Here is a 14,394-nt window from a genome sequence, read left to right as displayed (position 1 = left end):
TCAAGTTTTGCAGTAATCCTCTTTAGAATAAAAAGAGATAAAAATGTAGAATAGGCAGGTTAAAGAAGATGCCAGAAGAGCAAGGAGTCAATCTGATGCAATATAGCTGCTACAGCTTGATATGACCTCATTCTGAAGTGCTGTTCATCTCAAAACTCTTCCTCAAGTCTGCTTGAGTTGTGGATGCTCAACCTATCTTTTTGATTAATTCTACAAATGGCTCATTAATCAAAGCTGACCTAATTTTCCAAAGTACTCAAGATTTCCCTATCACTGATATCACAGGGCAGAACAGAAGCTGCTGGCTGCTCTGTTCATGTAAAAGGGGTTTCAACAATATTCTTGAGAAAGTGTCCTGGAAGTCAAAATCCTGAAAATGAGGAATTCTTCATTAGAGAAGCATACCTTACCACTTCAGTTCTGCCTGTTCTTAGGACTGTTTGAACCCCTCTCATTACCTTCCTTACCCTCCAGGGGAATCTCCAGTCAAACCAGAAAACCTAATTTTGACACTCCCAGCATTGACAGAGGTGGAAAAGAAATGTAGGGGAATTTTTATTTATTTATTTTTTCTTGATAAAAGCCTTCTGTGTTGTTTCTGCCCTTAAAGATAGGGAAAAGAGGAGAAATCTGATTCTGCAGGACACCCCTACAGTGCTGACTAAATAGTAGGCACAAGGGTGTCAGTGACCCTTTTATAAAGATGATTTTCTGCTGACCTGCTCAGGGTAAGTTGTGCCAGCACAGCACTGGTCCCACTGAGGTGTTTACAGCTCTAAGTCCATTACAAAGGCTGAAGGGGCTTAGATGAAGGAAGAAAGGAACACGTTTTCTTGGATTCATGTCTACAGGGGGGCAGTGTTTTAAAGATTCCTGTGGTAAACAGAAGTCAAACTCTAATCCTCTTTCACTTGTCTCTGTAGCAGGAGTAGAAGGCTCTGCAGCAGCAGAAGTGCTTACATGGGAAAGGCAGGCAGTGAGGCTGAGAGCCCTCAGCTGTATCTGTGCGTCCCAGGCAGGGAGCCAGGCCATTCACACAGGAGAATCAAGGCAGCAAATAACAGATCTGCTGCTCCAGGCTGGACAGACCTACTTATCTTCTGCAGAAACCTTGCCTCCAGCTCCTATGGCAACAGGATAAGAAGGATGCAGAAGTGGACACTGTTTTTTTTCCTCTGTGCTCCATCACCTGCAATGCCATGAAGAGAGCAAGTGAGATTTTTTCATCCTGGTGGGTGGGTGGGTGTGTTATTTCTGTAGTTTGGAACAAAGCATCATAAAGCAGTTACTGCATATCACACTTGTAATCCAAGTACTCTGTATGAAATAGTTCCTGCTCACCACACCCACTGCTGAAACAGTCACACCGCAGAGGAACAGCAATGCAGACGACTGTGTATCAGTAATCAGAAACCAGTACATGTAGGCAGAGCACAGTGCGCATTATTACAGGTTATAGGGCTGACTGCCTTAGTGTTGCAGAGCCTGACACTGCCTAATTAAGTACTATGAATAATCAGGCCTTACCTCATACCACATCTAAAAGCAGTTATTGAGGAAGCACCATGCATCCTAACATTACTGTGTTCCTTTGGCTGATGCATGGGCCAGTGAGAAAAATCTCCACTTCAGTGGCCTGCAGCATCGTGGGTTTCCCTCAGAGGTTTCCTGACCAAGTTCTGGCTTGCTTATTGTCATGGTTTAAGCCCAGTCAGCCACACAGTTTATACTCCCCCCCCCCCCCCATCCCCTCTTTCTTTCCTCGCCCCCCCCGAAGGATGGGGAGGAGAATCGAAAGAATGTAACTCCCATGGGTTGAGATAAGAGCAGTCCAGTAACTAAAGTATAACCCAAACCACTACCGCTACCATCAATGATAATAATGATAAGGGAAATAACAAGGGAAGAGAATATGATACCACCTGCCGAAACGAGCCTCACCCAGAAGAGAGCCAGTGTCCTGGTTAACTCCCAGTTACCTCCCCAGGCATGACGTGCTGTGGTATGGAATACCTCTTTGGCTAGTTTGGGTCAGGTGTCCTGTCTCTGCTTCCTCCCAGCTTCCCCTCCTCCCTGGCTGAGCATGAGAATCTAAAGTCCTTGGTCAGAGTAAACATTACTGAGCAACAGCTAAAACCATTGGTGTTATCAGCGCTGTTCCCAGGCTGAAAGTCAAAACACAGAGCTGCACCAGATACTAAGGAGAAAGATTGACTGCTACTGCTAAACCCATGACACTTAGGAAGACTGACAAGCTCAGGGTTCCTGGGTACTGGTGCTCAGGGCATGCTCTGAGATAATCAAAGACACTTAGCTTCACCCTCAGCTGCGTCCATAAGCTGTTGCAGGAGGAACTATGTTTGTGCAGTACTATGCAGGGAAAGTTGTACTATTTCCACCTAGGGAAAAATGACTCTCTCTTAAATATACATTGTTATTTTGGGAGAGTTTGGGTTTTTTTGTCATTAGCATAGTGGCCCTAAGAACCCAGCCACCTGCACTGAGCAAAGTGCACTCCAGGAAGCATACTGTCCCAAAGAACCAGATCCTAGGAAAGCGAAGATGAAGATGCCCTGAAAATACAGCCACATCTGCAGAACTGAGGCAAAAGGGGGTTACTAACACTCATTCAGGAAGCCTGGCCAAGACCAGCTGCTTTGAGACCTCAGTCTAACAGCTAAAACACATGTTCTTCCTTTGTAAGCCCAGCCCTGACTAACTTTCAGATTGATTTTGAGCCTTTCATTTCCCTTCACTTTCAGTGTTAAAAGTAATACTGATTATCCCAGGAGGAGGAGAACATTTCTTTTTCTCTCTGAGGTGCCATGGCAATTAACATGGGTATAACTTCTTAGGAAGCTACAGAAATGGAAGGCACTGTAGAAGTTCAAAGCAATATTATTATATGGCTCAGAAAATGATGCAATATGCTGACAGAAATTACTCAGTATAGTGCTTAATAAACTTACAGCCAGCATAATAAAAATTCTGTCAGTAGTAAACTCCTTTCCCAGGTGACTGCAAGCCCGTGTTGCCAAAAATTATCACCCACTTGCTGATCCTATATCACTCCACCTTTATAGTCAATAAAATGGTACCCCAATGACATTGGCAGACATTTTATTTATTTCCTAGAGTAATAAAAAATACAAATAATTGACCTTAGAATTCTTGGGCTTACTTCTAAACTGACGCATTAAAAAAGTAATAAGACTTTATGCACACTTAGGTGGATGCATTTGTATCCAAGTGAGTAAGCCATCAAGCTGTGGACCTACCTGAACAATATCTTAGAGGTAACCTTCATTCCCCTTTACAGTTCTCTTCCTTGCTGCCCCAGATGTTACTTACACTATGCCTCATTGCAAAATCATCTGGGCAATCTGTTCTTATGTGCCTGTCTGGCTTGCAAAGCAACCAACACTAGTCCAGAAGCCTTAAATATAGCACAAAACAACAATAAAGTATTAATGGATATTTGTTCATTTCTAGCATGATGTCAGCTTTTCCTATTACTTTAACGAGTAGCCATGAGTGATGTATTTGTGCATGCAAGTGATTGTAGAAAATAAACATGCCACCACAATGCCAATGGCCAGTAATGTCCATGGGACCATTTGGAAAGGCCTTTGATTTATTTCTTGTTAGGCATAAATGACCTGGTCATTGATTATCTGGTCAAAAACATCATCTTGTCCACTCAGCTGTGAGCACTTTCCAAAAGGAGAACACAGCAGAGAATGATTTGTAAATAACAGAGCAAAAGCTGTTCACGTAAACAGATCAATGGACAAATGCATAGAGAAAACAGGGCCTATTGACAGATTAGGCATATAAAGAAGTGATTAGAATTCATTAAATGAGTATTACCAGTTTACCAGCTTTAAATATCACGCACAGCAGATGCTGGATTTCAGAAGACATGCCTCAGTAATCTGAGCACAGTGTGTTTGAAATATTTGCATGCCCATGAACTACCGATTTGAATCCAGGCATCTACACAACCTTTTGTCCCTTTCTGGATGATAGGCCACATATAGGGATGTTTACTGAATGCAGATAAGATTTAGAAAGCAGTCTTCCCTGACAGGGTAATAGCAATCACGTATTAGCTTTTCATTAAAGGAAAAGAATTTATCAACAGTGTCCTTCGTCAATCTTCTCAAGTCCTGCATGCTATGCATGACTCGCTTTTCTGTTTGTTGCAAAGCTGTGGATGGTGACATTTATTTTATGCTTACTGCATATTTCTGTTTCTGTGCAGTCCCTTGTCTTTTCATGCTGATCTGAAATCTTACTGCAGAACCATGAAAGTTACAGATTCTGCCTTTCCCTTTCATTTACCAGACTAGATGATAACTAAACACCACTAACAAAGTGTCAGCTTGTCTTTCCCTTATGAACTGAAAAGCAACCCATAAGCACATTCATCTGAACTCTAAAATACAACCCACGGTCAAAACAAGGGGCACACAGAAGTTGTAGGGGTGGAGGAGTGGGAAGGGGAAAGGGGAACCCCTAGGATTGCCTGATGCCAGGGTTGGGTTTTCTAGTCTCTTCAAATAATTTCTATTCCAAAGGCTGCTGAAGCTGTGTGACTTCCAGAAAGATCACCACAGGGCATGACAATAGATAGCTCATAACATCGATGGGTGGGACACCCAGATTTAAGAGAAAAGTGCTGTCTGCACCAGATGATTCAAGCACAATGGGGTAGATGGTGCTGACACTACCCATAACTAGTCAAAGCTTAGTGACAGAGTGTTCCTGGTCAAACAGTATCAGCAGGAAGTGCATCTCATTACAGAATACCAACTGTGCAGCTAGAAAGACACTATCATCAATGCTACAGCTCTAAATCTTTACCTGAATCCTACAGAAAGGCTTAAGCATCATCCTGATGAGATTCTTGTCTTTGCATATGTTATGAGAGAGCACTCACAACTTGGAACTGATTGAGAGAAAAATTATTGCATAAAATATGCCACGTCTAAGGCCAGCCTGGTTCCTTTTGCACTAAACATTTGCTTATGGATTCTTAAAAAAAAAAAAAAAAACAACAAAAAAAAAACAGCACTTCCTTCTTCATCAACACAATAATGTCTCAAGAACGATGCAGATTTATTGTACTGTGGGAAATGTCAAAATTCTTTTGATATATTTACAGTGTGTTACCCTGTGTTATGTTTTCTAAGGATGTGATGACTAAATGCAACAAGGTCTTCTCAAAAATGTAGCATAGACCTAATAAATACATATATAATCCAGCATTTCTTTGGCATTTTTTGACTTTCCAGAGGCTCGTGGAATATGAAAGACTGGAATTTTAAGCAATATTGCCTTGTGCAGTTGAAAGGTAAAGGATGGAAGGACTTTGTGTACCTGTAGCCTAAGATAATATAAAAAGCTGAAGGTGGGAGAAAAGGAAGTAGCTGACCATGCTCTGAAGCCGGAGATAATATGGGTACCAATCTCCAGAGAGCCCATCAGTTAAACCTTATCTGTCAGAGCAAACTGGGATTGGTGTTTAACATTTGTGTTCCATAAAACAAATTAGAATTCAAGGTTGAGCACAGTTCAAGATGCCGCCTTATGTCACAGTGCCTTTGCTGAGATTTCCCCCTTGTCCACTCTGCTGGGATATGGGTACTGCTAGAAGCATTCAACACAGAACCAGGAAAAAGAGCTCCCCACCAATGTTACTACACCCCCGTGCCCTGAGACAGTGGTGAATGGGAAACAGATTTTGTCATTATTCAGGTATTTAGCCTTTTTACAAGATGCTTCAAGATGTGGTTTATGAAGATAATCAGTTTGGACAGGAAGGACTGTATTGAAGAAGATTTGATGAAGCAAAAGTAACATTACTGGTGATGGCTGGCCCAATGTTGTGAAGATATCGAAATCTGTGCTATTTTCTTAAAATGTATTGTGGCTCTAAGCAACACATTGAATTGCAAAACTATAAATGCAAATATTTTATATGCCTGTGTGTGTACATATCAGGAAAGCAGTAGAATATAAAGACAATAGAATAGCTCAAACTTCAATTCAGCTATCATGCACGCAGAGCTTGATTTACTGTTTTTAATAGGGTGTCTTCTCTATGCTGGAGCTGTCTTAAGCATCATCAAATTACTGAAATTTGTTGCAAGCTAAGAACATACATATGTTTTTACAACAGTTTACCTCAAACACCATAACTCATCTGACAGCAACTGTAAAACACTATAAGATGAGGCTGAGTCCAGAGTGAACCCTCATGTACACCCCTACCCCAAAATAGCAAACAACCTTCACATTAGGGAAAACCAGAATGACAGTTTAATTTTCAGGATTAAATCAGAGAGAACAAAGGTCTGAATCTTTTTATTCCAAATTCAGACCCACCAACCTGGCTGCCAGACTGTGTGTTGCTCTGAAGTATGAACTCCTCTTTCCTCTGTCTGAAAAATGCTGATTTGCTCTGGTGTGGTAATATATACTTTTAAGATCAGCATTAGGAAGGGCTCCCCATATCCACTGTAAGCCATGACATATGCACAGGAAGCACTGAAGTCAAGCGTGAAATCACTTGTTTTGATGCTTTTGGTTGAACCAAAGACAAGGAGACATGCCAGATGTACCAAGTGGATTCAAGAAAGAAACATACCGAAAAACTTTTTCCAGTAAAGTTATTAGACCTCTTATCCCATTTTTGCATATTTTTTTTGTGAACAGTGGATCTAGCGTGGCTTCTCAATCTTAATTCCCTTAGAGTTAAAATCCTGATCTGTATGTAATCAATAGAATCTCAGAGAAAGACATCACTCAAGCAACAATTTATACATTTCTTTTCCTTATAACCGTAATAACGAACATCACTGCCTGGATATTTTTTCTCCTCCCCTTGCAACCACAGGCACAGGTGACAGATACCCTGTCTCATACACTGAGCACAAGACAATGAGATGGCTTTGAAAGTTGCCCATCAGTGGGACTTTGTCTGTTCTCACAGAAGTAATTTTGAAAACACCACAAGGAACATATTGCCATCCCTTTTGCTACCCCAAAAGTGCTGGTTCAATGCCATCATTTATTATGAGAAGCTGACTGTGGTTTCCCCAGCATCCTCATTTTCCCAGAGATCTGGCTTCCTTGATAGAAGCTAGGAAGAAATCTGAACAACTGTCATTGTTGTCTTCAAGTGGAATTTTCCCCCAGAATTATCCAAGATTAATTTTTTCCCCATACCAAAGACATCTTTTGCCATGGATGGAAATTCCATTTTTCCATGACAGTTATAAAAAGATGAATAAATAAAATATGAAAAGAAAGCCTTATCATTGCATTCATCCAAATGAAGTTAAATATTTAGGCATACTTTACACAACAGACGAATGCCTCTTAGGTCTTGGCCACAATTCCCTGCCTGAAGCAAGTCCCAGTGTCTCAGCTTAAACCATTTTTGTGTGTGCAGCAATTCATCTTTCATTTCTCAGTTGTTGTGTTGCCATCACCTAACTACAGTCCAAGTTTTAGTATTCCAGTCCTCCAGGGTAAATTCCATTACATGGTGCTGACTTCCTGTAATGGAAGCTATCATTTACAGAGGGTAAGAAAAGAAATTTTAAAATTAATTCTTGTATTTATCGCCTGAGTTATACTTTTTGGATTTTTGATATCATTTTTATGAATAAGTTTTAATGGTGAAAGAACAGAATAATCTCACTGACACACCATTTTACAGACAGGTAATCTCAGATACAAGAAACTCACATCAGTAGCAAAAGACTACAAAATCTTGACTCCAGAACTCATGTCAAAACTAGGTATTTTTTCACTAATTCACAAACACCCTAATTTCAGGTACAGAAGGGTTTCTTTTCTCCAGTCCTAGAACTCTACCAATGGGCTGTCAACATCTGACCTATCAGTCTACAGCAGTATCAGCGGTACTAAAAGCCAGTAGCAGATTAAGATGATGGCGTTCTTTCCATTTGGTCTGAAGGTGAAATCTTACCTCCTAAATTTCCTTAATTATCTGAGTAGCTTTCCTGTCATTTCAGACAGTGAGTTTTAAGGACAGACTGAACGAATAAAGCCTAATTGAAAAACATCATGGATCTAATCTTCACTTTCTCTGGGAGTTAGGTTCATTCCCTCACTTAAAACATCTCATAACTAACAAAAGGTTGCTCCTCAGACAGCTCTTCCCAAATACCCTACCTTACTCTGCTGGTCTAGAGCCCAGCGTGAGCCTTCTGTTTGATGTGGCATTTTCCATATTAAGGCTCTCAGAAGACTGTACTGTGCTGAGCGTTATATATGGTTCTCCGAGGCATCAGCTTATAGCTCAGTGCTGCTATTAGAACTCCTTCTTATTAACTTTACTGCTCTGTGCTATGCATTACAGCACAATGCAGCCCAAGCGCCCACCAGCACTGCAGCACTGGGGCTAAACAGGTGGTTTGTCATCATGGGCAGGAAAGCCAGAAACAGGAGCTCTTGCCAGAGACTGGCAAGCACATATTTACAGCAGCGACCTGTCTGGGCTCTTCCTTCTCTCTCAGGAGCTGAAGGCTCTGTCTTCAGTAAATTCACTCACTAAATAATCCAGACAGAACTTTTCAAAATTACTCAAAGCCTTGCTAACAGGCTGCAAAGCTGCATGCCTGCATGGACTACACAAAACACAGTCCTCCTGGTGCTGTTATCTTGCTGGCTGAGACAGGGCCATATCTCACCTGCTCCAAAGACACTTGTAAATAACCACTGTCCTCTACAGGCCATACAATATCTTGGGATCTCTCTTCAACTTTTCTGTATATCCTTCACTTATCCAAGCACATTTTTAGTAACCAATTTGCTTTCAAAGTACTGTGGGTGAAAAGGAAAAACTATCAAGGTTTAATGATTGCATTTCGGTCCATTAGCACCTCATGAAAAGGTGCAAGAAAAGGCAAAATGAAAACCTGCAATGTTCCTGAAGATCATGTTCTGTCAGAGCAAACTTCAAGAAAAAGAGCTGTGACCCAGACAGCACAGAGCACCTAAGGACCTGTAAGGATAACAAACAGCACTCAGAGGAATGTCATGAAGAAAATGGACAAAAAAAAAGATAAAATAAAATACACAGACACTATTAAGGTTATAAACCAATAAGCAAAATTTCTTCAAAAAAATACTTTCCTTCTCATTATAGACAGAGGGGAATGACACTCCTACAGAAAACATTATATTCCTCCTCCACAGAAACTCATATAAAATGCTGTCTGGAAGAACTACTTCAGACAAATAGACACCAAGTTCCCTGCCTTGTGTCTTTTACCCACCACACAAATGATGTACCCACCCTTTACAGAAGCAAACCTCATGGATGCCTTACATTAAAGAAGGACTAAAGAACAGTTCCCACTTCAGTTTCACACACCACTGGGTACTGCCACAACCCCCATAAAAATCAGAAACATTTTTCACATTACTTCCCAGGATGCAAGGCACTGCAATGCCTTGGACCTTGTATCTTTCTTTTAAATCCCACAGAGTCCTTCTGTCTTCCAGTCCCTACACACATCTGGGTAGCCCCTTTTTCTGTGTCAGTGCAAAGGACACAGAAAACAAACAAACAAAAAAAAAAAAAACAAAACAAAAAAAAAAAAACCCAAACCCACAAAAAACTAACTTAGTGATCCCACAGCTAAGGATTTCCTTAAACAAGGTGTTACCAGAGGGGCTGCACTGAGAGAGCCCATGCTTATGCCCAGTGTTGAGCAGCCTGACACTGGTCGCCTGTGAGGGACAGGGAAGAACATCACCTCAGGAAATCTGGGGCTTAATCCACAGTAAAAGCAAATAGCTGGCTATTAACCTATGGCACATAAAGCTTTTGAAAACCTGGCATGAGGGAGTGAATTGCTTTCCCAGTAATCACTGCTCATTTACCTCTCCCATATTTCTGATTATGCTGTTCTGAGACACTTGATAATGGCCAAAGCCATCCTCCCTTTCTGCTTTCACACTGCTGACCCCTTTGTTTTCATAAGTTTCTTAATCACCCCAAAGTCATCCAGGTCCAGTTTCTGATGTGCTCTTTCTGTCCTCCCTTCACATGTGTTTAAAGGCTGCTGCCTTTCCTTGTCTCCAGACCTCTTTGAGCAAACAGCTGCTTTGTTCAAGGGTAAGCTGGATGACTATATAAACTGGGGGCAGCTACCCGGAAGGGTTAGATCACTGGTCAGTAGGCTTGGTATCGGTCAGCAGGTTGTGAGCGGTTGCATTCTCTTCCCTTGTTATTTCCCTTATCATTATTATTATTGGTGGTAGCAGCAGTGATTTGTGTTATACCTTAGTTACTGAACTGCTCTTATCTCAACCCATGGGAGTTACATTCTTTCGATTCTCCTCCTCATCCCTCTGGGAGCAGGGAGATGAATGGGGGGAGTGAGAGTGCATGGTTCTGAGCTACAGCTGGGTTTAAACCACAACACACATCCAGGCTGGGGCTTCATCCCAGGATCATGTCTGTGCATGTATGTGCGTCGCTCTCCTGTACAGTCTCAGCAGAGCACATACAGCTGCATATTCACCAATACACATGTGCATGCTCGCAGGGAGACCTTCCAATATTAGGGCTGTCACATATAAGAGACTTTTAGGACATGGGCTGCTGCAGCATAATTAACAGTGAAGAGCAAACTCATTGTTCACTAGGAATCATCACTGCAGATCCTGTCATAGCTTGAACACACAAGTTAAATATTACTGAGACACCCCCCACAACAACAACAAAAAACTATACCACTGGCAGCAATTGCACATTTGGGGCTTTTTCTTCTTTTAATGACTTTGATCTAGGCAAACCACTGGAGGTAATAGATGCTTTACAAAGCATCTGTTGTTTGGGGTTTTGGTTTTTGTTTCTGAGGGTGCTTTTTATAAGTTAATCTGCTTAAAGCAGATGCAAAATTAGAGATAAATTAGTACTCCTTCTAAGTGAAACATTGGGTTTTGTGCACAGAAGGCCATCCATAGTCTCAACCTTATCTTTTTCTCAAGTAAAGCTGCCTTCACTCCTTTTTGTGGCTCAGAGACTAGCCCCAAACCCCTCAAGACGGCTGTTTTCTTAGTCATACTTCCACTGCCATCTAGTGCCTCCAGCACAGACTGCAAGGTTCTCTTTGTGAACTTGCCATAAAAGATTAAAAGCGCTGAGGTTCATGTCAAACCTCAATTTTTCATTGGGAAACCAATCTTTGTGATACCACTACAGATTTTTTTCCTGAGTAGAGTGCAGACTTTCTGTAATGAGGCAGTTTTTTTTTTTTGCAGCCTAAAGTACAAGCTACCCTCCCTGACTGCCTGGGCTGAGTGGCAATTTCAAATACCGTGTCAGTCACACTCAGTGAACTGCAACAGCATTGCCGTTTATCCGATTTTGGTTAGGACTGAGAGACTTTTCACAGGGAATTAGGTGTCCGGAGGAAAAGAAGAAGCTATAGTTAAGCAATAACATGAGCAGTGTTCATTAGCTTCAGGAATACAACATTGAGAAAAAGTGACTGCAGAGGTAACAACTGGACTTGGCCTTGTTTTCCTCTCATACCACTCTGCTCTTTTACTAGCTACAACTTATGTCCTTTTTTTTCAATAAAAAGAAGGAAAAGCAGCTGGAGATGAGCATTTCTGGGGGTATATTATGGAGTCAGGCTTTTTATAGATGCATTAACACAATTCCTCATACCTTGTTAAATCATAAGCACACAGGAACTGATACAACTGCAGGGACACACTATGCAACCTTTACATCACTCCTCTATGTGTTTTTCATCAAACAAGGTAATTTCCAACTTATCCTAATCATCTTCATTCTACCGGTTCCACTAGAAAGGTAGCTCCATGTCACACAGCACATCGCCTTACCTTCTCCAGATTTCCTTGAGAGTAGAGGCAGCTGTTGGTGATGTGCCTGTTTCAGCTCACTGACTCCACTTGTCTATTTTTTCCCTGATGTGAGGCTGTCAGACAGAGAAACCACAGGACACCAGCATACTGGAATCCAGTGAGTCCCTTGCAAAGCTCTGTGAAAAGACCCACACCCATACTGTGACTATCCTTATGGGCAGAGCATCATCACCACCCTATGCACTGTAGCTGACATTAAGAATAGAAAAGCCAGCATGTTCAGGGGCAGATTCAAAAGGAAATAGTCACCACTCCCAATCCCCCACTGTCACTAATGCAGAGCTGACAACTGCTGAGCAGAGACACCCGCAGTGGCCTGCTCTTAGAGCACTGTCATTTTCCCACTCACACGTTTGATAGCAGGCTACACCAAGCTTTTAATCAGTGCTTTTCCCTGCTAGCACTTTCAGCTTTGTAGGAAAGAAGTTAAAGCAGCAGCTTCATTTCAGGTCTATTAAGCAAGAGTGCTCAGTGCCACTATACCCCTGTGTTGCATCCACTTCCTAATGAGGAAACCGAGGCATGGAGTGAAACCAGGATGCCATGTTAAGAATAAATACCATACTATGACATCCAAGACTTGTCTGAATCTTTAAACTGACTGTATTTACTCTGGATTGCATAGGCACTTTGAACAACAGTTGCAGTTTTTTGTCCTTTGGTTCGCACCAAATCTTCATCCACCACTCACTTAAAGCTCTGGTAAGTGTAGTGAATTTAAATGTTATTAAAAAATCCAGGACTGCACACAGTGCTCCATCATCACCTAAAAACAGAACAGTACATTTTGAAAAGTCAATACAACTTCACAGGAAAGTTCATTATATTCTGCTTTCAGAGCACCGTCTGCAAGAGAAATAAACTTAGGGAATATGGAGATCATCAGGAACATAGAGCATGCAATATGCTCTTCTCTTTTATCTGCAGTAGAGAGCACAGGTAATATTTAATTGGTACTGAGCTCCTTGCAGGATTAAAGACGTGGGATGGGGTCCACAATCTTTTGAAACAAGCAAGCACTGGCAGAAACTACATTTCAGTTCTGCTAACTACATTTCACTTAGACAATGTACGGCTAAAACCTCACGTCACCACACTTAACATTACACTGGTGGAAGCTAGCAACTTTGTCAGACAAACTGCGTTCTGAAATGACCTGGTATGGATAACTACCTCCAGCAGAAGACTTCAAAGGCATCTGAGGATGCAGTATATACTCACAGGGAGGTTGTTAAACACATAATTACTGTAATCAGGTTTTGATGTAACAAAAGCAAGCCAGCACCCCTTCTGCATCAGGCTTCTGAGGGAAAAAAAAACTAAAAGAAAGTGTCAAATGTGAACATTTTGGTGGTAAAAGGAGGAATGATAAATGGACTCCTGACACTCCAGTGCTTGAGTGTACAAGAAAGGTGATCAAAACCTTACCTGAGTTCTAGGACATCGGCTTCTACAAAGAAGGTGCAGAAGACTGGCATTTACCCAATTAGTAGGTCATTCCTAATTCACCATTGTAACACAAGTAAAAAGCTCACCTTCAATCCTTATTACTGCCACTGAGGAAGTTACCCTGGTAGCAATCCTATATGGGTGGCACTGAGGAGTGTGTGGGGCTATGAAGGTAGCAAAGAAAAAATACAGGTGAGATGACCTGTGGTTTGGCAGCTAAGACACCAGAAGAAAAGTTTAGTAGTCTGCAGGGTCCTGCTGATGACTCCTTGTAGATCCTGGTTCAAATGAATTTTATTTATTACAAAGATCAGGTTCCAGTGAAAATGTATTCAATTTCATTAACTGCAGACAATGTGGCAAAATCCAGTTAAGGGACAATATTCAGATTCAGTGCAAGAAAAAAATAATTACCTGCAATGCAGAGCTAAAAAGTTTGAATTGCACAAAGGATGAGGATTACTGCATTTTCACCTGGATAACTATTTGAGTGGGAAGGGCAACGGATATCTATGAGTATTTACCATTTTTAAAGTGAAAACAGGGAAGGAGAATGAAGTCAAGGGATGTAAACAATATACTTACATTTGGGAAAAGTAAGATTTTTGTTGCAGAGATCTACTAGAACTATCATTAAGAAAAAATATTTACATCTTTCAAATTATGGCATTTGAAAGGAGTCTCCCACATTGGTTCAGTAACACCGTAACAGAAACTCTTACTGGCTTAGGAAGCTGGTATTCATAGTCGATGTACCTATGTGAAAGCATTCATCTGATCCAAGCTTTTGTGCCTCAAGGTAGAAGCACAGGTGTTTAATGAAGAACTCAAGCCACCCTATGAGTAAATAGTAGAGCTCAATAAATAATAGGCACATTCTGCAGTACCAACCTTGCTTTTATTATGAATAGGGAAGAAAAACTGAACTATCTCCCTCCACCCCTTACAGAAATCATAAATGAAATTAATGACACTCATTTTTTTTAAATCAATAGCAGAATA

General features: G+C 41.2%; 1 long non-coding RNA gene across 2 annotated transcripts; it reads right to left on the bottom strand.

Annotated features, from left to right (window-relative positions):
• Positions 1–2,579: 2,579 nt before the first annotated feature.
• On the bottom strand, positions 2,580–14,269 carry LOC133215758 (uncharacterized). Of its 2 annotated transcripts, none has more exons than XR_009726482.1 (3): positions 11,902–14,269; positions 8,727–9,040; positions 2,580–3,436 (listed from the first exon to the last, which is right to left on the bottom strand). It is a non-coding gene; the product is annotated as an uncharacterized LOC133215758 (long non-coding RNA). The 2 variants fall into 2 exon arrangements; XR_009726483.1 differs by lacking the exon at positions 2,580–3,436 and having other exon boundaries at positions 8,694–8,859; positions 8,955–9,040.
• Between the last annotated feature and the right edge of the window lie 125 nt (positions 14,270–14,394).

Source organism: Neopsephotus bourkii, unplaced genomic scaffold (assembly GCF_033783945.1).
Source record: "Neopsephotus bourkii isolate Nb327-2 ecotype Australia unplaced genomic scaffold, CSIRO-AGI_Nbou_v1 NB_998, whole genome shotgun sequence".
Lineage (NCBI taxonomy): Eukaryota > Metazoa > Chordata > Aves > Psittaciformes > Psittacidae > Neopsephotus > Neopsephotus bourkii.
The sequence above is the reverse complement of the archived record's forward strand: the minus strand, read 5'-3'. Positions and strand labels throughout refer to the sequence as shown.